The following is a 22,429-nucleotide window of genomic DNA, read 5'->3' on the forward strand; positions in this document are numbered from 1 at the left end:
GCAGCTCACCAATACAGTATTGGAGTGTCATCTGAAATACTGCCCACATTATTGTTTAAGACAGTGTTTGGGGTTTCATCAGAAATAAAGAAAACAATTTTTTTTTGCAGGGTTCAGACTAGTCTTTTGTGATTGATTGAACCAATTTGAACGAATGGCCCTTGCAGGTGGGCCTGCGGGCAGTTTCAAGTTTCGGAAGTAGAGAAATACCAGACTAAAGTTTGTTGTAAGCAGTTTTGCAGGGATAGTAATTTTATGCCTCCACTGATCATTTCAATCTGAAGTTGAGTGGGCTCAACTTTTAGGTCAGATGGCTGCTAGCCCTTTGAGCTGTTGTGCATTTGGTTTGAGAGCCAGATGATCGAGGTGAATTAGGATTAGTCTGCACAACAATTATATAGAACGCTAAACAGGCAAGTCAGTTCAGAGTTTTTGCTTGAGCATCTCAAAGACATGTTGTGCCTAGTCTGAACAATGGACAAGCAAGCAGATTTGAGGTGTTGATGCAGGGACTGATTGATGCAACTCTACTGATTTGCAGTGCAGGGGCACCTTTGATGGTGTTTTTCCCATTCCTGTTGCTAGCAGAGCATCAAACTTGCTGCACTTCTATCAGATACTACATACAACTACTGAGGTTTGAGTAAGTGAAGATGACAGTTTGGTTTTCAACTAATTCCCTTTTTGCATCGCGAGCTGCAACAGATGAATTTATGGAACTGTTCATTGCTTTTGTTGTTGCCGTCATGATGAGATGATCATTCTTTTTTTTTTGCGAGGGGATGAGATGATCATTTTAGGACTCCATAATCCACATGTTTCAACATGTTTGCGATAATTCTAAGAGTATTTTGTTTTGTTTTCACGCATGCAATGTATTTGTGAGCAAGGCTGTCAGTATTTGGCTCACTCCGTATTTGATACATTTGTTTTCGCGACCGTGTACAGCTTGGAAATAAAAAAAGAAATCTAATTTAATATAATATATGCAACCAGGAGCAGCTAGCATCAAAATTCTAGGATACGATGATGACTAAGCTTACACCTGGGTGTTGTCGCCAAGGAGAAGCAAACAAAGCGACCATGGTTGGTTGCTACTTCCGCCCACAAGCTGTATGTATGTGAGGGTTGACACTTTCCAAGGGATTGTCATTAGGCTCCCCTCCCTCACATTTCAGATCCATCCAGGATTTATCTGCTGCTCGTCGACGGCAAGCAGCGCCGGTGCAGGTGAGCTTCCTCTACCTCTTTTGCGTTCCACGTACTCTTTGATTTTCCTTTGTGTTGAATAGAATCCACCAACCTATTTTAGTCCTGAAAAAACCATTTTTTCCAAGAAGAAAATTCGAGGGAAATTTAAGTAAGCTGAGCAGGAGAAAACTAGAGCAAGCAGAAGGCTCCTTTTTATGAAGGTGTGGAGAAGGAGGACAAGATAATTTGGTATTTTCATGCGTTGCTCCTACAGTCTCTCTTTCATGTTTTGACTTTCGACTCCATCATATTTCATGTTTCATGGCATGGTCCTCCCTGGGCTATTCCATATGTGAATTCATTTCAATACGCAATGTATATTTGACCACACGACATATATATTGAGTTATATGCATTCCACGTACATGATTTCTAGTGAAAGTACAATATGTTTGCTAATAATTGCAAACAGATATTGAAACTTAATGATTTTCTCCCTTAATAAAACTTAATGGTTTTTTCACTGCAACATCATTCATGATGTTACTTTAACTTGTTGTCTTGCTGATGTATCCGTTGAGACTAATTTCATGGGTGGAAACGTATCTGGAGAAAATAATTACTGCACTAGTCGGCTCGTTGTATATTCTGACAACAAAAATTACTTCCATAATGCTAATTATGTCCACTGTTTGCTCCCAGGACGAAAATTGATGTCCAGGCTCCAGCAACCATGAGCTTATCTGCCGTTGGGATCCTCAGTGCCATCAATGAGTGTGTCAGTTTGTTTCAGTCAGCCAAATCTGCCATTTCATCTCTGCACTCCCGATGGAGTAGCTCACAGGAGCAAATTCTTCAGGACCATGTATTGCAATTACAGAGTGACCTACGACGTCTCTGCGACACTCTACCTGCAATGTACGACCTCGTTAATGGAGCAGAGTGGAGAAGCTACGAAGAGCTTGTGGAAAAGCTCCTTCGAAGTCTCAAGGATGCCGTGTCTGAGGCTGAGGACCTTATTGATGAGTTCAGATGGTACGAGATGAAGGTGCAAGTTGAAGGCAATGCAAACCAATCTCCTTTCATTGATTTCCTTGATAAGGTCACCCAAGGTAACTTCAACAAATTGAATGATATCCAATCAAGGTTGGATCATCTTTCTTGTCAGATGGAGAATATGGGGCTTCGTGGAGTTACACAATGCTTTGACGAATTAGTCAGGCTGGTAACCACTTCTTTCTTGTCAATGGGAACAAAGATATTTGGTCGTGACAAGGAGCTGAATCAGGTATTAGAATTTCTTAATGTACCTACACGTCCAAAACGCAAGAGAGCAACTAGTTCAATCAATGCATCAACAAGCACGTCATCAAGCAACCATGTTAATGGCGAATCGATAATATTGAGTCTTCCTGTTTTGGTGGTAGCTGGAATTGGTGGTGTTGGAAAGACTACTTTAGCCCAACATACCTGCAACCATCAACTAGTAAGGTCTCACTTTGAACTAATAATTTGGATTTCTGTCTGATAACTTTAATGTGAAGACGTTAACTAAAGAGGTCATAGAATCATGCACTGGAAATGAGGCAAAGGTTGATAATTTGGATTCTCTTCAGCGTGCTCTTTCTAACCACGTGAAAAATAAAAGGCTATTGATAGTCCTTGATGATGTGTGGGATGATGCTTTGAAGGATAGTGGGCGGTGTTGGGAGATGTTTTGTGCACCTTTTACAAGTGTCCAAGAGGGAAGTGCGATGTTAGTCACCACTAGATGTCCAAATGTTACCAAGGCCGTGCACACAATGGAGCCTGTTATAGTCGAAGGTCTAAAGGATGACGTCTTTTGGAATTTCTTCAAGTTATGCGCGTTTGGATCTGAGGGTTCTAGCAATGATCCTGAGTTAGAGCGCATTGGAAGAAGAATACTACCTAAACTGAAGGGTTCTCCTTTGGCCGCCAAAACTCTGGGCCGGATGTTAAGCATGCACCTTGAAGCATCACACTGGAATTCTATACTTGACAGTGAATTGTGGGAGTTGAAACAAAAGGAAACAGAGATCTTGCCAGCTCTTCGATTGAGCTACATGTATTTACCATTTTGTTTGAAGCAATGCTTTGCATTTTGTGCCGTGTATCCCAAAGATTACAAATTTGAGAAGACATGCTTAGCTGAAATTTGGGCAGCGGAAGGCTTTGTGGAGCCTCAAGGTGGTGTTCCTATTCAATATATTGGTTGCCAGTACTTTGAAGACCTTGTGGCACGGTCCTTCTTTCAAAAGGTTAATGGTGGATACGTAATCCATGACTTGTTGCATGACATGGCACAGAAAGTTTCAAAGCACGACTGCTCCATCTTAAGAAATAAGAGTGACTTTGATAAAGTTCCCCAGAACGTTCGGCATCTATATGTACTCCCTAGCAGTGACTTTGATGATTCTAGCATGTTGAGACTATGCAAGTACACAAAGTTGCGCACACTAATTTGCCTGAATTATTTTGAGAAAACAGGCATTGTAATGGGCCATTGGTGTACTAAACTTCCGTGTATCCGTGTGATTTCTTGTGCCTTCATAGATGAGTTACCAGATAGTATTGTCAATTGGAAGCATATTCGGTACCTTGAAATCTCCGGACCTTCTACTTCAAAGTGGATCCCTTCAACTTTCTGTTGGTTATATAATCTGCAGATTTTATATGCCAAGAATTACACACCACGAAGCTTATCTGGTGACTTTGGGAAGTTGATCAATTTGCAGAAATTCGAAATAGAAGGACTTGCTCTTGATTCATCCCATGAAGAGGGACAGGGAATTAGGTCAATAAAGAATCTGAACCAAATTCATGGATACTTGGTGATAAATAATATTGGCATCCTAAGTAAGGATCACGCAGCAGAAGCTGAATTGAAGAATAAGAAATATCTTGATAGGTTGATATTGATTATGCGAGTGGCTTTAGGCTTCCCCGAGGTTTATATTCACAACAATGATTTAGAAGTGCTTGAAGTTATGCAACCTCCTATCAGCCTCAAGTCTTTGCTCCTCTCAAATTATGTAGGTGTCTCGCTCCCAAGATGGTTTGAACCACACAACTTGCCAAGCTTGAAATCACTTACTTTTAGAGGTTGTGTTGGGCTGAAGAGCATATCATTTCCCATGATCTCACGGAGCATAAATCGAAATGGGACACATGCAACTGGTAATTTCTTGTCCTTGATAGACATAACCATTGGTAACTGTGAAAATATATCAAGCCTAGAAGATTTTCTGCATCCAGATTATGTACCAGCCATCCAGAAAATTAAAATTTCCAATTGCAAGATGCTAGAATCAATACCAACTGAAGTGTTTGGGGATTTTCATTTCCTTGAATCATTGTGCATAGCTGATTGTAACTCCGCCTATGTCTTCTAGGCATAGCCGGTCCCAAGCCCGGGTAGAGGAGAAGGGTTGTGATAGGCTTGGCGAGCCAAAGTAAAAACTAGCCAGTCCCATAGGTATGAAACCCATTTGAGCGAGAATAGTACTAGGATGGGTGACCTCCTAGGAAGTCCTCGTGAAAGGGTTTCATATCTAAGGGTTGTGATAGGCTTGGCGAGCCAACGTAAAAACTAGCCAGTCTTTTGGGTATGAAACCCATTTGGACGAGAGTAGTACTAGGATGGGTGACCTCCTGGGAAGTCCTCGTGAAAGGGTTTCATATCTAGCCTACCCCAACTTGTTTGGGATAAAAGGTTTCGGTCCAGACATTGTGCATAGCTGATTGTCCGAACATCCGCCTCCAAAGATTGGTTTCGCCGTCCCTCAAGTGGCTCAATTTGTCGGATTCTAGTCTCTTTAGCAATATTGACTGTTGCTCCCTCACATACTTCCGTCGCCACTGCCCGTTTGTCACGTCCATACAACTACAAACGTGGAGTCTTCCAGCTCTAAGGAGGTTGGATATTTGGTGCAAATCCCTTACATCTATTGGAGGCTCACCTAATCTCTCCATTTCTACGGGCACTCACAACATTGGAGTACTCCCGTCCCTTACTGACCTAGAAATTACTTTGTGTCAGAATTTGTCAACCCTTGATGGCATCCTAACACAAGAATACGTACCTGCTATTGAGGAAATTTACATCAAATATTGTCCCAAGTTACTATCCCTGCCAGTTGAAAGGTTTCAGAGTTTTCCTCATCTGAAACATTTGAATATTTATGACTGCCCAAGTCTCAACTGGCAAAGGGGGCTGGTGTTGCCATCTTATCTTAAGGTGCGGATATCCCAGTGTCCAAAGTTAGAGGAATGGATGAGATCAAACGAAGACCCCCCTAAGGTATTTGTGCTAACCTTGTTTCCTGTCCAGCTTTTACCTCTCCATTGCTCGAAATTCCCTATATACTGTAAATTACTCGTGCATTATGCACTGATGATCCGACTTAAATCGGTATCACTAGAGTATGCTGGATTTACTCATTGATGACATGTACATGCACTGTATGTCTTTCTGCTTGTTAGTTCCAATGTTGGGAAAGTTGTGATCCCAAATACCAATATTCAGTCCGTATAAAATCTTGATACGTTAATCATGCACCTCCGTAAAGAAATTCCAATATGGACTAACATCTAAAGAAACTCATCCGCAAGATTGCTGCCATGTTGTGCGTATTAAGTCGAAACTCTTGTTGTTGTTGTTTTTGCCAAATTATGTTATACTGACCATGTTTCTTTTTCAAGGAACTCATTGCTGCATTACATGAAGTTGGAAGACCTGAGGACAACATGATATCATGCTGTTATCTTGCCTTCCCAGCCTCCTGATTCACCCCAAACCGTATGTGAATAATTGCTAACACATTGTAACAACTAGTTAAGATGCATCGTAAGTTCATAACACACAAATGCATACAAATACCACATGTATGACACAACGACTCTGACATTTCACAAGTTGTTATCAGAACGAGCTTACGGTTGTGCAAACTGGGAATTGGGAAATGATTGATGGAATAGGACTGTTAAAAGGGAGAAACAACCACAGAGCCACAGAGAGATAGTCATTCAAGTTAGAGATAGGCTAGGATTCCCTAAATTGTTATTCTGTCCCCATGTACTTTATCTTTCTATCTCTTGTTTGTATCTTGACTTGTACTTCAAACATATGTATGCATCTCAGGGATAAGCCCCTGTATATAAGCATGGACGCGTCCCCTCGACCAAGGGTACGACGCTTTACCCTATCGCACATGGCAGTCAGAGTAGGCCTCTTGCTCACCATCTAGCTACAAACCAAAACATCCAAACCTAGCTACCACCCCACTCAGCCTGGACGTGACGAGCGGTCTTCACGGCCCGCTCGTGGCCTGCGAAGGACCAGACCGTACGGTCCCGACCCGCTAAAACAATCGGCCGGTCCGGGCTGTGAAATTAGGCCCGATAAGCATCCGGTCCGGTCTTGTTTTGGCTTGGTCCGCTCGGTCGGACCGAAACTCTTTTTTCTTTTTTTTTGCACTAGGAAACATGCCTGTGCGTTGCTATACCCGGGAAGAGGTGAAAGCGGCTCTCGACCACATCGGAGACCTCAAGGCATCGGGACCGGATGGCATGCCGTCTATTGTTTTCAAGCGGCATTGGCAGGATTGGGAATTTCGAACAAAATACAAGTAAAAGCTAGACAGGAAACTAGTGCTAGCAGAAATACCTTCGGCGGGGTCATTGAATAACAAAAATAAATGGTCCAAATTCATCTGATGTACCGTAAAAGGTCTCATATAGATATGTATGTAGAAGTAGAAGCATGGCTGTGCATATGCGTTTTGTTTGATACAAGTGGATTCACTCAGCAAGCTAGAAGAGGAGGAATAGCACCGACTGCTACGGCGACCTGGAGGCATGACGGTGCCGTTGCCTGGGAAGAAGAAGTGTAGACGGTATGAGAGTTTTTCAAGCCCTAGATACCACTAGATGCATTCGATCCATTTGTTTTCGCGACCATATCCAACTTAGAAAGATACAATGCATTTTAAGATACACAACAAGGAGCAGCTAGCATAAAAACTCTAAGATATGATGGTAAGCATAGCACCTCGCCTGGGTGCTGTCGCCAAATCGATGGCGTTCGTTTCGCCTTGTTAAACATTTGTTCGCCTGTGTGCCATCGCCAAATCGATGGTGGGAAGAAGCCGGTCTGACATTTGATTCCCTTGATCATTCAAAGGAATCATACTTGGCAGTTTTGCCCATATCTGTCTCGGCTGGAGTAGCGCAGCATCTTCTGTTTCTTTTACTAGCACTAGCAGAACACCACTACTCTGACTGCACTTATACAAAGATACTGGCATCAAACAAGGAGCATCTAGCATCAAAATTGTAGGGTGCAATGATGACACGGCACCCGGGCGTTCTCGCCAAGGAGAAGCCAACAAAGCGACAGTGTGGTTGGTGGTTCCGCCCATAATTTGTTTGTATGCGAGGGTTGACACTTTCCAGGAGATTGTCCTGACATTCACACCCATCCAAGATTTCTCTCCTCCTGCTCCTGCTGCTTCTGCTGCTGCGCACTTGGAGGAGTCGCTCGTCGCCGGCCTGCCGCACCGATCCAGGTCAGCTTTCTTCTAAGTACAGCTTCATTTCTTCTTCTGCGTTTCACTCCTATTTTAGCTCTAAACAAACCAGTTTCCGAATTGAGGAAAATTTCAGCAAGCAATTTTTTTAGCTCTGAACAAACTAGTTTTCAGAGAAGAAAAATCTTGCTTCAACCATGCTTTCTTCTGAGCACCATTTTTTCTGTGTGTTCTTAAAAACAGAAAACATTCAACAAAGCTGAAAAAGAGAGAGCTAGAGCAAGCAGAACGCTCTTTCTCTCTGTTCCACTTATGAATCGATCTCAATTTGAATTGCAATACGCATATATTTCACGTACATCATTTCTACGACATATTGAAATTTATTCTCACTTCACAACATTTCTCTAACTCATCCATTGAAACTAACTTCATGGGGACTTTCCGTGGAACCGTATCAGGAGAAAATAATTACTGCTACTGCTGCTGCCCATTTGAAGAAGTCACTCGTCGACCACAAGCCGCACTGATCCAGGTGAGCTTGAACCTTTACTTTCTTCATTCCTTCTTCTGCATTCCACTCATATCTTAGCTCTCAACAAACCAGTTTTCAAAGAAGAAAAATCAAGGAAAACCACCAACCTATTTTAGCTCTAAACAAACCAAAGCCGAGGAAGAGAGAAGTAGGGCATGCAGAATGCTCTGTTTTATGATGGTGTGAGGAGTCAGAAGAAGGTAATTTGGAATTTACAGCATGCAGTGTATATTTCACGTCACAGACTTCCATATATATTGAGTATAACATGCATTCCACATACACGATTTCTACGCAAAGCACAAAATGTTTGTAAATAATTTGAAAGACATATTGCAACTTAGTGATTTCATTTTCGCCGCAAGTGCCAGATTATTCATGATGTTTCTCTAACTTGCTTTCTTGCTGATGTATCCATTAAGACTAATTTCATGGCTGGAAATGTATATTCTGAATGTAAAAGTTACCTCCAGAATGCTAATTGTGTCCACTGTTTGCTCCCAGGACGAAAATAGATGTCCATACCCCAATTCCAGCAACCATGAGTTTATCTGCCGCTGGGATCATCAGTGCCATAAATGAGTGTGTCAGTTTGTTTCTGTCGGCCAAATCTGCCATTTCATCTCTGCGCTCCCGATGGAGTGGCTCACAGGAGCAAAGTCTCCATGATCATGTATTGCAATTACAGTTACAGAGCGATCTACAACGTCTTTGTGACACTCTTCCTGCAATGTATGACCTCATTAATGGAGCAGAGTGGAGAAGCTACGAAGAGCGTGTAGCCAAGCTCCTTCCCAATCTCAAGGATGCCATGTCTGAAGCTGAGGACCTTATTGATGAGTTCAGATGGTACGAGATGAAGGTGCAAGTGGAGGGCAATGAAATCCAATCTCCATTCATTGACTTCCTTGATAAGGTCATTCATGCCAACTTCAACAAACTGTATGATGTTCAATCAAGGTTGAATCACCTTTCGAGTCAGCTGGAGAATATGGGGCTTCGTGGAGTTAGACATCACTTTGACAAATTAGTCAGGCCGGAGGCCACCTCTTTGTTGTCAAATGAAACAAAGATATTTGGTCGTGAAAAAGAGCTGAAGCAGATATTGGGATATCTTAATGTACCTACATGTCTAAAACGCAAGAGAGCAACAAGTTCAATCAATGCATCAACAAGCTCATCGTCAAGCAATCATGTTATTGGTGAGTCGGTAATATTGAATCTTCCTGTTTTGGTGATAGCTGGAATTGGGGGTGTTGGAAAGACTACATTGGCCCAACATATCTGCAGCCATCAACAAGTGAAGTCCCACTTTGAGCTAATAATTTGAATTTGTGTCTCAGATGACTTTGATGTGAAAAGGTTAACTAAAGAGGTCATACAATCATGTACCAGGAAGGAGGCAACAACTGATAATTTGGATTCTCTTCAGCGTTCCCTTTCTAACCACTTGAATAATAAAAGGTTATTGTTAGTCCTTGATGACATGTGGGATGATGCCTTGAAGGATAATGGCCGGTGTTGGGAGATGTTTCGTGCACCTTTTACAAGTGTCCAAGAGGGAAGTGCGATATTGGTCACCACTAGATGTCCAATTGTTACTGCAGGGGTGCAAACAATGGAGGCTGTTATGGTTGAAGGTATAAAGGACGACGTCTTTTGGAGTTTCTTCAAATTGTGCGCATTTAGATCCGAGTGTTCTGACAATGACCCTGAGTTAGAAGGCATTGGAAGAAGAATACTTCCTAAATTGAAGGGTTCTCCATTGGCAGACAAAACTCTGGGACGCATGTTGAGCATGGACCTTCAAGCATCGCATTGGAATTCTATACTTGAAAGTGAACTGTGGGAGTTGAAACAAAAGGAAACAGAGATTTTGCCCGCCCTTCGGTTGAGCTACATGTATTTACCTTTCTATTTGAAGCAATGCTTCGCGTTCTGTGCTATGTACCCCAAAGATTACGAATTTGAGAAGACATGCTTAGCTGAAATTTGGGCAGCAGAAGGCTTTGTGGAACCTCAAAGTAGTGTTCAAATTCAAGATATTGGTTCTCAGTATTTTGAAGAACTTGTAGCACGGTCCTTCTTTCAAAAGGTTAATGGTGGATACATAATCCATGACTTGTTACATGACATGGCACAAAAAGTTTCAGAGCATGACTTCTTCATCTTAAGAAATAAAATTGATCTTGATAAAGTTCCCCAGAATGTTCGCCATCTATATGTACTACACAACAGTGACTTTGACGAATCCAACTTGTTGAGCCTATGCAAGTACACAAAGCTACGCACCCTAATTTGCGAGAAGAATTTACGGGCAAGACTACACTTTGTAATGGACCACCGGTGTACTAAACTGACGCGTATGCGTGTGTTTTCTTGTCCCGCCATAAGTGAGTTACCATATAGTATTGGTAATTGGAAGCATCTCCGGTACCTTGAATTCACTGAACGTTGTATGTTGAAGAGGATTCCTTCAACTTTCTGTTGGCTATATAATATGCAGATATTATATGCCAAGAAATGCACTCTGCTAGAAAACTTACCTGGTGACTTCGGTAAGTTGACCAGTTTGCAGAAATTTGAAGCACGCGGAATAAGTGTTGATTCAACCAATCAGGAGGGACAAGGAATTAAGCCAATAAAAAATCTGAACCAGATTCGTGGATTCTTAACGATAGATAATGTTGGCAACCTAAGTAAGGATAATGCAGCAGAAGCTGAACTAAAGAATAAGAAATATCTTGACAAGTTGGCACTGAAGATGCGGGTTACTTTAGGCTCCCCTGAGTTTTATATCAATAACAATGATATAGAAGTGCTTGAAGTTCTGCAACCTCCTATAAACCTCAAGTCTCTGTCCCTCCATAATTATGTCGGTGTCTTGCTCCCAAGCTGGTTGCAGCCACAAAACTTGCCAAGCTTAAAATCACTTGCTTTTGATGGTTGTGTTGGACTGAAGAGCATATCAATTGGTATTTTTATGTCCCTGACAGACCTAAGCATTGATAGGTGTGAAAATATATCAAGCCTCGAAGATGTTCTGCATCCAGATTATGTACCGCTCATCAAGAATATAAGAATTACAAAGTGCAAGATGTTAGCATCAATACCAACCGAATTGTTTGGCGGTTTTAATTTCCTTGAAGAACTGACCGTTGCCTATTGTCCAAATATCCGCCTCGAAATATTGGTTTCGCCATCCCTTAAGAAGCTCAGCCTGAGCAGCTCTGGTCTCTTTTGCAATATTGACTGCTGCTCCCTCACCTTCTTTCAAGTTCACTGTAATTCAACCACGTCCCTCCAACTACAAACGTGGAGTCTTCCATCTCTACAGTGGTTATTCATTTGGTGCAAATCTCTTACGTCTGTTGGAGGCTCCCCTAATATTTCCATTTCTACAGGCACAAGCAGCATTAGAGCTTTCACGTCCCTTACTATCCTAGAAGTTAGCTTCTGTGATACATTGTCAATCCTTGATGGCATCCTAACACAAGAACACCTACCTGCTATTGAGAAAATTGAAGTCAAATTTTGTCCCAAGTTATTGTCCCTGCCAGGTGAAAGGTTTGTGAGTTTCTCTTATCTGAAACATCTGGTGGTTTATGCATGCCCAAGTCTCAACTGGCAAATGGGGTTGGTGTTGCCAGCATGTCTCCTAAGTCTGCGCTTAGAGAAATGTGGGGATATCTCTGCATATATTCCAAGCTGCCTAGAGAACCTCACATCCCTTGTCTCACTGAGAATTGGTGGCCAGGGTATAACATCAATTTCTGGAGACATTTGGTGCAGTAATCTTGCATCACTTGAGGTGTTGGAGATTAAGGATTGTCCTGACCTAGTTTCAATTGGTGGAGCAAAGGCAGTTGCAAACATAAAGGAGGTGCTAATATCCGGCTGTCCAAACTTAGAGGAAGTGGAGCAGATGGACACAAGATTCCGCCAAAGGTATGTGTGCTAACACTTGTTTCTCATGTATTATGCAGTAAAAATCCCACTTAAAACATCATCATTAAAGTATGCTGGACTTACTTGTTGATGACACCTACCTACATGTTTTGTCTGAATAGTTCGCACAGAAGTTTGATCTGTTCATATTTCCCCGAAACTAAACTTTGATGTTTATAGTAATTCTATGTAGAGGACATTGTGATTTTTCTTTTGTTTGCTGAGTCTTTCTCTCTTGCCATATTTGTTGTATTAACCATGTTTTTTTCTTCCAGGTGAGGAAATATCAGGCAAGCACGCGGGAACCCGAGACAACTAGGACATAATGCTTCGTCTTGCCTGAACTTGAGAAGCCTACTTACTGAACATTTCTGAAGAAAGTGTTTGGGATTTCACAAGTGAGGAAAAAGAACGGGTTTGGTTTGCAGGGTTCAGACTATTGGTTCCAAGTTTGAAACTGCAACAAAGTAGAATGAATGGCCTTTGTAGGAAGAAGCAGGTTTCAAGTTTTAGAAGTAGCTCCAAGTACTAGCCTAAAGGTTGATGTAAGATCTTGCATGGATCATTTCGAACTGCTGCACAACGTTGGTTGGGCTTAACTTTTACTCCGTCCGTCTGGTTTCTTCTACTCTGGTTTGGTTTCTTCTTCTGCATGCGTTCCACACACAACTCTGTGTTTTATTGTGTTGCTAAAAATAGAATCCAGTAATCTATTTTAGCTGTGAACAAACAATTATTGTCGAAGGAAAAAATGGAGAGAAGTTTCAGCAAGCTGAGGAAGAGAGATCAAGCAAAGCTGAAGGCTCTGTTACGAAGATGTGGAGAAGGCAGAGAAGATATAATTTGGTATTCTCATGTACTGCTCAAGGAATCGCACAACCAACCAAGCCGAAGCCCTAGCCCACATCGGGCGACTCGGGCGGGCCGCTACCCTAGCCGCTGCCGAGCCCCGATCTACTCCCTCCTCTCCTGCCGTGTCGCCGACGCGTGACGCCTCTGGGCTAAGCCCGGGGGCAGATAGCGGTGGCGGGGGTCTCTCCTTCTCTCCCGCCGCTAGGGGTGGGGTGGCCCCCCGGCTTGTGGAGGCGTGGATGGTCAGATCCTGCGGCGCGGCGGCCGGTCGGATCTCGGATGGACAACGGCGACATGGAGGGCCTGGTGGATGGATCGGCTATATATGTGGTCTGGCTTTCAGTCAGATCTGATCCGGCCGGTGCGGCCTACTATATGCGCGGCGGCGGTGATCAGTGGTGATCCTGTTCCCATGAGGTTGCATGGAGGTTCCTCGAGTGGATTCGGGTGCAAACCCTGCTTTCGCCTCCTTGCAAGAACGGTGATGGCGGCATTTTCTGCGTCATCCCCTTCTTGAAGGCATCGTCGCGGAGAAGCACTAGACCCCTATCCACCACCGCAAGGGGAAATCCTAGATCGGTTGATCGGATGACTGCGGCGCTCTTGTGCGTATCCCTCTTGGGTGCGTCATTCTTGGAGGTATGCATGGGCTCGAGGGACCAGTGGACGGCATCGGCGGTTGAGCGGCGTTCCATGTGACGCATCGACGACGTGGCGCGGCAGTGCCTCGGCAACAGATGTGTGATGATGGACGCACGTAGGTAGGAGGTGCGCCGTGGTGGCATCGACAACTGAGATGGCAAGGTCGATGCGTCAGTATTTGCTCTGAAGATGGATCGGAAGATGGCGGCGACGACCTATGAGAGTGCGATGACCTATGATAAACTTGTTGTAACCTATGAAACGACAGTCCCCGTGAGTCGGTAAGACATGCCGTAACTCCAGAACATGATCATCTTTCCCCTTCTTGTGCTCTCTCTGTTGTCTATTTTCCTTTCCCGTTTTCATCAGGTTTAAAAGTAAAGAAACATTAGCTAGTTTGCAGCTGTAGCAGTTTGCAGGGGCGGCGCCTCTGAAGATTATGTCAGGCCCGATGGCGGGCAGAAGGCTGCACTTTCAGAAATTAGGATTAGCTTGGGCAGTGAGCCTGTTTGAAAAGGAATTTATTGAGTGTGCAGTGTGCAGGCAAGTAATTAAGGTAGTGTAGTCTGGCTCAGTAACACAGTAGATGCATGTGATGATGATGCTGGTGCTGGTGATGTCCGTGTGACTTGATAGCCTCAGCATGGAGAAGCAATTTGGCTTAGTGAACATTTTGCAAGGCGGTGCCTGGGGTTCAGAAGTGAGGAACACCATTTGGCTCGCAGGGTTCAGGCTACTGGAGTATATCTTTATTTGTGAAACACAAGATATGTGGTGGTATATATAGGAGTATATCTAAAGTGGGGTTTCAGGAAGAGGTTTGACAAGACAAGAGGAGTTTGGTTAATTTGCAGCAAACTGTAACTATCTGTCTGTCTATATCAAACTTGACGCTGCACTACGTAGTAAATCTGAACTGTTTCGTGTGGATGCGCCGGAGGCCGGTCATTGGATGCGTACTGCGTCGGGAGGAGTTTCGATTGGATCCGACGCGGCCTGCTGCTGATCGCCCATGGGCTGGATGCCGATCGGGTCGATCGGGACTCGGGAGGCACACGCCCGCGGAGCTGACACCCTGATTGCTGGCTCTGCATGTCGTCGTAGATGGCGCGCTGGACTGCTCGGAGTAGATTGGCGTCGCGAGGCCGGTCGTCAACCAGGTAGCCTCTGGATCACGCTAGTGCATCCTGTCGCGCGTGCTCCACCACAAGCATCTTGCTGGATTTTTCTCGCCGGATTCAAATGTCACTGGATTTATTTGCTGGCTAAAAGGAATTGATCAAATCTAGCTAAGGAATTGATCTATTGCTTTGTGAACTCGAAAAATGGATCTAAAACTACGTGACCGATCTGCCGCGCCCCCGGGAAGAGGAGATTAATCTCCCCGGGGGCGGCGCGCTGCGGAAGTGGAGAAAGGTCCTAGGATCGGCGTGGTTGGACAAACCGCTCTAATACCATGTAGAGAATATTGGATGGATGAATATTTGTTGTATGGATGAATATATAGAAGTACATGTGAGGAAGAGAGACTTGGAGTAGAAGACAAGTCATACATGATTTAATATATTTTATCTCTAACTCCTATCTCTATCTTAAACACAATATTCTTCTAACAATTGTCCCTGCCAGGTGAAAGGTTTGCGAGTTTCTCTTATCTGAAACATCTGGTGGTTTATGAATGCCCAAGTCTCAACTAGCAAATGGGGTTGGAGTGTGTTTTTTTGTAGGCCGAGCTACATGGTACCTAGTATCATGATCGTTCATATTGAAGTCAGGTGCATCAGGATATGTGCCGTGTTTAAAAAAAGTGCAGCTTTGTTAGATTGATCAATGTTCTTTCTCTGACATGCATGTGACTTGTGAGCGACCATGCAAGAGAGAGACAGAGCTGCACTGTTCACACATGGAGAGAATCCATCCCTCTGACACGCCATGTCCTATCCTCTTCTCTTGACCGTGACTCCGTCCCAAGAGAGTTGCACTGTTCACACATGGAGTGTCTCTAACAACTTGGTTTTTTTCTTTTCTGCTACCTCATTGAACACATTCGGTCACAGCAAAGAAAATACATGATCTCTCCTTCCTACCTTTTCTTCCTTCTCTCCTCACGTGCTCTCTCTCCTACCCTCTCTCTGACATCACATCATTTCTCAGCCGCTGCACGACACAGCTAGGTCCATGTGGGCCACGATGCATGTCCCACCTAGCTGCTAGCACCAGCCACTCTGTCAACACTGAGTCAAACCTCCAGCCAACACTGCAAATGTCCTGCGTCGCTCAGAAACTGGGCACACATCTTGGTGCATTTTTATGGTTGCGATTGTGGGTACCGTGAAGCTCGGCCTTCACTAGAACTTTGCAGTAGTAGGAATGTCATCTGAAAGTCCATTTCCTTTAAGGCGAAGGTATCTAAACCGGTGTAGCCTGCCAAGTTGGGGTGGGATGGAGCCCGTGAGGTTAGCATCGATAATTTGAAGGAAGGAGAGGAAAGAGAGGTTACCAAGGTGAGGCACCAACGATCCAAAAAGCGGCGTTTCAGAGAAGGAGAGAGCGGTGACGCGCTGCCGGCGGTGGCTGCACGAGACGCCGACCCAGTGGCAGAAAGACGTGCCGGTCCAGTTGTTGGCGAGGACGCCGGCAGGGTCGGTGAGCCGGGCTTTGAAAGCCAGCAGCGCGGCGAGGTCTGTGTCGCTGCCATTGGCTGGAGCCGGACTCGAAAAAGAAGAAGCAGGCATGGTTGAGAGTGCTAGCACTAGGAGGAGGATGGGAATGCGTGCACATGGGGATGTGACTGCCATTGCTCTCGATCTAGCTAGCTTGCTTATCCTATGAGATTACCACTAGCTTGATCGGGGAGAATTTATAAGACGAGCCACACTGTCTGATAACATGGGCCGATGCTCTGTGGTGTACGTGTATTCAACCCAGTCAAAGCGCCACATGCTCTAGAGTTGAGACATGGGCCGAACATGTCCACGTACGCCAGGAAATTAGTGCAGGAATGAAAGGTACTGCCATTATTATTGCTGTTAGTTGACCAGTAGCATACAATCAAATCTCTACTTGTCACAGAAGGCGTACAAACATTTTAATCAATGGACAGTGACTAGGTAGGATCTAAAAAAACAAATGGCAGTCGACACCCAAGGATCGACTAGGCGCACGAGCTTGACTAAAACTTGACGAGATAGAAGTGGGACTAGTCTAAACGAAGTTTTTTTTTTCGAGGAAACTTTCGATGTATTCATCAACTGTCAAGGTAATATAAAAAAAATTGGAATTTATATCTGCATCCAGGTCTGTAGATCACCTAGCGACGACTAGAAGCACGGAAGCCCTCGTCGGAGCCGGGGCAAACATTGTTCTAGTAGACACTCAGGAAGTCGTCGTGCTAAGGTCCATAGAGCGAGCGAACCAGAAAAGCAACCAACGCCGATGGAGAGAAGTGTAGATTAGATGGATCCAAACTTGCAGGCACACAGACGTAGATGAACGATGAACGGATCCAGTCGGATCCACCGAGGACAAACGCCGACCGGATCCCACGAGATCCATCAGAGACAAACCTCCACACGCCTTCCAACGATGCTTGAAACATCACCTAGACGGAGACTAGGCGGGAAGGAACTTATTCCATCTTCAAGAAAGCCGCTGCTGCCTCGTCTTCTTGAGCACGACATAAACCCTAACAAAACAAAGCAAAAAACACTTAAAAACGAAGCCCTCCCATCTGCAAGGGTCGGAATCCACCGCGCCTTCATGGTCCACGGACCATAGGAGACGCCGGCGAGAGGCAAGGAAACCCTAGATGAGAGTTCACACTAGGGCAGGAACAAGCCTCGTCTAAACGTAGTTACATGCCAAAAAAAAACCCATCCGTCTGGATCAATCTTCCTGCTAGCTGTGATGCATTATGGGATAAGAGTAAGACCGGGGGTATGAACGTTCAAGTTGTACCAGGACGTGAACAAGCACATCATCAAGTCTTCCTATTTTGGTGGTAGTTTGAATTGGTGGTTGTTGGAAAGACTACTTTGACCCAACATATTTGCAACCATCAATGAGTGAAGTCTCACTTCCAGCTAATAATTTTGATTCTAGATGACCTCAATGAGAAGAGGTTAAAGAGGTCATAGAATCATGTACTGGAAATGAGGCAAAGATTGGTAATTTGGATTCTCTTTAGCGTGCTCTTTCTAACCACGTGAAAAATAAAATGTTATTGATAGTACTTGATGATGTCTGTGATGATGCTTTGAAGGATAATGAGCGTTGTTGGGAGATGTTTTGTGCACCTGTTATAAGTGTCGGAGAGGGAACTACGATGTTAGTCACCACTAGATGTCCAAATGTTATCAAGGCGGCGCACACAATGAAGCCTGTTACAGTTGATGGTCTAAAAGACGTCTTTTGAAATGTCTTCAAGTTATGCGCGTGTGGATCTATGATCCTAAGTTAGAGTATATTGGAACTAAATTTATACCACTCAGAGCAATAATCTAAGGGTTCATGGTGCTACTATCACACGCGTACCTACAACTGAAGATGCCAGACCCAAACGGCACGATCACCACACGTGGGAGCCTGGAAAGAGCATTTGAAGCGGAGGTCGCCAACGTGGAGCTTGCGGAGGCCTCCTTAGCCTTCGCAGAGCTCGAAGGAATCAAACTACTCCCTCCGTTCGGAATTACTTGTCTCGAAAATGAATGTATGTAGAACTAAAATACGTCTAGATACATCCATTTGTGTGACAAGTAATTCCGAACGGAGGGAGTATGTATTAACAACCCATAAAAAACGAAGCTCCTGGCGAAACCCAGGCCAAGACCAGCGCTCCAGCCGGCCAAAGAAACGAAGAGGTTAAGTCTACTATATGCCATAAAATTTATAGCACTGTATTCATACGAGGTACTATATGCCATAAAATTGTTACCACTGTATTCATATCCGAAAGATTTTTCAAAGACATAATTTTCAATTACCAATTTTATAGAAAAAATATTAACATCCACAATACAAAATCAGTATCATTAGATGCATCATGAAATTAATTTCCATACTATGTGTTAGAATTGTGTCGAATATTGTGTACAAGTTAGGTTACAGTTGGACTATGAGTTGTATTGTGTTTAGATAGGATATGGAGTCGTGTCCTAATAGGACACTTGTATCCTAGGCCTCTCATATATAGCGGGGGTAGACACACGATGTAACCTATGCCAACATAATAGCACCGGAACGCAGGGGAAGCCGGCGGCATGTGCTGGTGTCCAGGGCGACCGGGTGCAGTATATAACGGTGTCATGGGGAGGAGCGCCCATAGTCAGGCCCCGGGGATGTAGCCATATCGGTGAACCTCGTTAACAAATCTCGGTGTCGTGCTCGTGTGATTGCTTGGTCCTCAGATGATCAACGGTATGGCTCGGATTTATAAATTCTAACACTATGTAATCCCGCAGCGCGCTCCCTGCCATCGACACCACCCCCCACATATTCGTCCACGGCGGGCACCACCACTTCACCGTCGACGTCAAGTGGTTCCTCAGGGGCCCGCCGCCGTACCCCTACGGCACCATGACGTACACCGCCGAGAGGGTGCGTCACGCTCTCTACCGCAAGGTCATCCTTTCTGACTCCACCGACGTCGCCATGCTGATCACGGGGCCGGAGTACGGCATTCCGGCCTTCGCCACAGCGGGGGCTAGCGCGTGGAGGCTGGCGCCCCCGCGCTACGGGGTCGAGCCGGTTCCCACACCGAGGCTGGCTCGTGGAGGCTGTGGCACTCGTGCAATGGCGTCGAGGATGCCGTCCACCACGACGACATGTTCTACTCGATCACGTACTCCGGTGAAGTGGAGGCATGGGAGGAGCGTGATGCCGCCGCCAGCGGCGTGTTCACGAGAGCGGTGGTTGCGCCGAGCCTGCTGCTGCCGTCCAATACGGACCATCGCAAGTACCTCGTGGTGGCGCCGGCCGGACGGCTCATGGTCGTGCTCAAGGAGTCCGAAGAGACCACGGGTTGGCAGACCTGCTACTTCAAGGTGCAGGTCCTCGATGCCGGCAGGGAGGTTGGGAGGAGACATACGACATCGGCAACATTGCGATGTTCGTCGCGGTGAACAGTTCCCTCTGCGTGTCCACGATGGAGCACCCGGAGCTCAAGGCCGGCTGCGTCTACTACTACACCGAGGATGAGGATGATCTGGGGCGGTGCAAGGATGCACGCGACAATGAGGACAATGGCATCAGGGTTTTCAGCCTCAAGGACCGCAGAACAGAGATGGTGGGGGGCCTCGGATGGCACCGGAGCTGGCCGCCCCCGGCGTGGTTCATTCCTTCCATCTCATGATGATGGATAGGGGGAATGATTTCATAGCTTTATTATGTTGCATTACTACAGTAGAGATGCCCTAACAGGATTCCGAATTAAGGAAATAGTTTGGTTTGCAGCATCTTCTTTTCGCCCTTCAGATTGCAACACAACAAACAAAGGTGGAGTTGTTGGAGTTGGAGGATATATGGTCTAATTAGTCTGCACTTCTTGCCAGATTTTATTCTATGCTGTGATGATTGCAACCAAGATTATCACTTGACTATTGCCTTGTGCGGTTTCTGGATTAACAGGTTTAATTCACAACTAAAACAGAAGAGCACAGTAATTATGATTGTTTATTTCGAAGCTAACAGAAAGCTGCACTTGTTTTCATACAGATATGGTAGTGTACTTCATTTAGCTCAGTAAATACAGATATGCATTTGGTTTGCAGCAGGGTTCAGACAGACCCAAAGTTGTATTGCGTTGTGTTTAGTCTAGCCTTTTGTGTTTGTCTTGCACTGTGGTTGTTTCAAACTGCAACCAAGTTGTAATGGTTGGGGTTTCGGGAAGAGGTTTGAGAACTAAACACAATAGCTTGGTTTTGCAACTTTCTTCTTGCCTTGTAATTATCGATCTATATCAAACTGCAACAGAGCTAGTTTCAGACTTGAGGCTGCTTGCTATGAGAGGCTGCACATGTTCTTCATGACACATCATTCAGAAGGAACTACACTGTGTAGCAGCAGCAGAGGTACTAGCAGCTAAGGTAGATTAGACTCACTGAGGCAGAGAAGCAAGCAGGGTTCAGACTACTCCCTTGTGTTGGTTTTGCCTTGAGCAGAGTCAGTTGGGATTAGTTTGAACAATTAGGAACAATGAATAGGCAGCCCAGCCTCTCTAAGACATGTGGCATGTGCTGCATCCATCGTCACTCTTTCATTTCATAGCACAAGAGTCTGTCATTGTGCATCTCTAAGACATGTTTGTAGCTGTCTTATGATTGCATATTTATGTTTTTCTTTCCTTTTTCAAGATAGCATAGCTGTCAGACAAAAAATAGTCGGAGTCCATATTAATTGTCAATAGCAAAAGAAGGAATTGGTTCTTTACCCAAAAGTTTACAAGTTTTCAGACGAATCTGCTAGATGGACGGCGTGTCGATGAGCTGCAGAGATCATCAAGGACGTGTTTGGTTGCCTGAAATTTCCTCGAGACCAGGCCCGCGCGGAAAGTTTGTGGCCCGTTTGGTTGCCGGCATACACTATTGGGCCTGCATCGCATGAACTTTAAAGCAGCTGTGGGCCTGTCTCGCTAGGAATGCTCGGATTGGCAGTTTTTCCAGAGCTAGGCCCCCGCGATGCACGTGGGCGGCGAGGACTGCACGCTCGTGAAGCCACATTGCTTCCCGAAGCGCCGACAGTTATTACCCTCACCGCTCCCTCATCCCTCTCCCCTATCCCCACTCTCACTGACGGCGGCGGCGGCATGAAGCAGATCGGAAAACAGCAAGGCGACATCCGATCCCTACAAGGGCATCCCCAACATCACCTCCGGCACGACAATTGCGGTAAGCACTTTTTTCACCTCCTCACATATTCATTCGAATTGGATCCACGTTTAGGTTCGATCCGCGTTAGGGGAATGGGGAATGGTGTAAATTGCCATAGGAGTGATCATAACATCGTCATGAGTTCATAGTACCGATAGATTAGATTTGAGGTTACCGGTCGGGATAGTACGAGGTATTATTGGGGGTAAATCTTCCACGGTAGTCATAATCTTAGCCTCGGCGACCCTCGAGGTGCATGGAGTGGCGGTGCCCTCGCCCTTGTTTTTCTCTCGAACTACATCACTGTATCTTCTTCCTCGCCGGAGTCTAGATCGACTGGCATGCTTCGGTGTCCTGGCTCTGGCGCCATTACAACCATCGTCACAACAACTTCTTCTTCCACCTCCATTGCCACCGCTTCTTGTTCCTCCTCCACCACCACCACAGTCCTGGTCGTGAAGTACGCTTCAGCATGATGGTCATGAGGACGCATGTACTCTCTGTACTTGGCCCACTTTGATCTCTGTCGAGCATCGTCGGAGTTGGCCTGATTCATGGCCTGATACATTTGTTTTTACGACCGTGTCTATGTTGGACACTAGTAGAAAACAGGGCATTTGTCTCGGTTCGTAAGGGCCTTTAGTCCCGGTTCTTGAACCGGGACTAATAGGTCGTTACTAATGCCTCCACCCTTTAGTCCCGGTTCTTACACGAACCGGGACAAATGGGCATCCATGTGGCCGCTGCGGGCAGCCCAGGCAGGGGGGCCTTTGGTCCCGGTTGGTGACATAAACCGGGACCAAAAGGCTTCCACGCGTCCGCGTTTCAGGTGCTGGGGTTTTTTTTGG

General features: G+C 45.2%; 2 pseudogenes; both read left to right on the plus strand.

The window, feature by feature from the left end:
* The first annotated feature begins 1,924 nt into the window (after window positions 1–1,924).
* Window positions 1,925–4,518, plus strand: LOC119361599 (annotated as a pseudogene).
* Window positions 4,519–8,815: 4,297 nt separating this feature from the next.
* Window positions 8,816–15,930, plus strand: LOC119361600 (annotated as a pseudogene).
* The last annotated feature ends 6,499 nt before the right edge of the window (window positions 15,931–22,429 follow it).

The sequence above is a fragment of the Triticum dicoccoides genome, chromosome 2B (assembly GCF_002162155.2).
Source record: "Triticum dicoccoides isolate Atlit2015 ecotype Zavitan chromosome 2B, WEW_v2.0, whole genome shotgun sequence".
In the NCBI taxonomy this organism is placed as follows: domain Eukaryota; kingdom Viridiplantae; phylum Streptophyta; class Magnoliopsida; order Poales; family Poaceae; genus Triticum; species Triticum dicoccoides.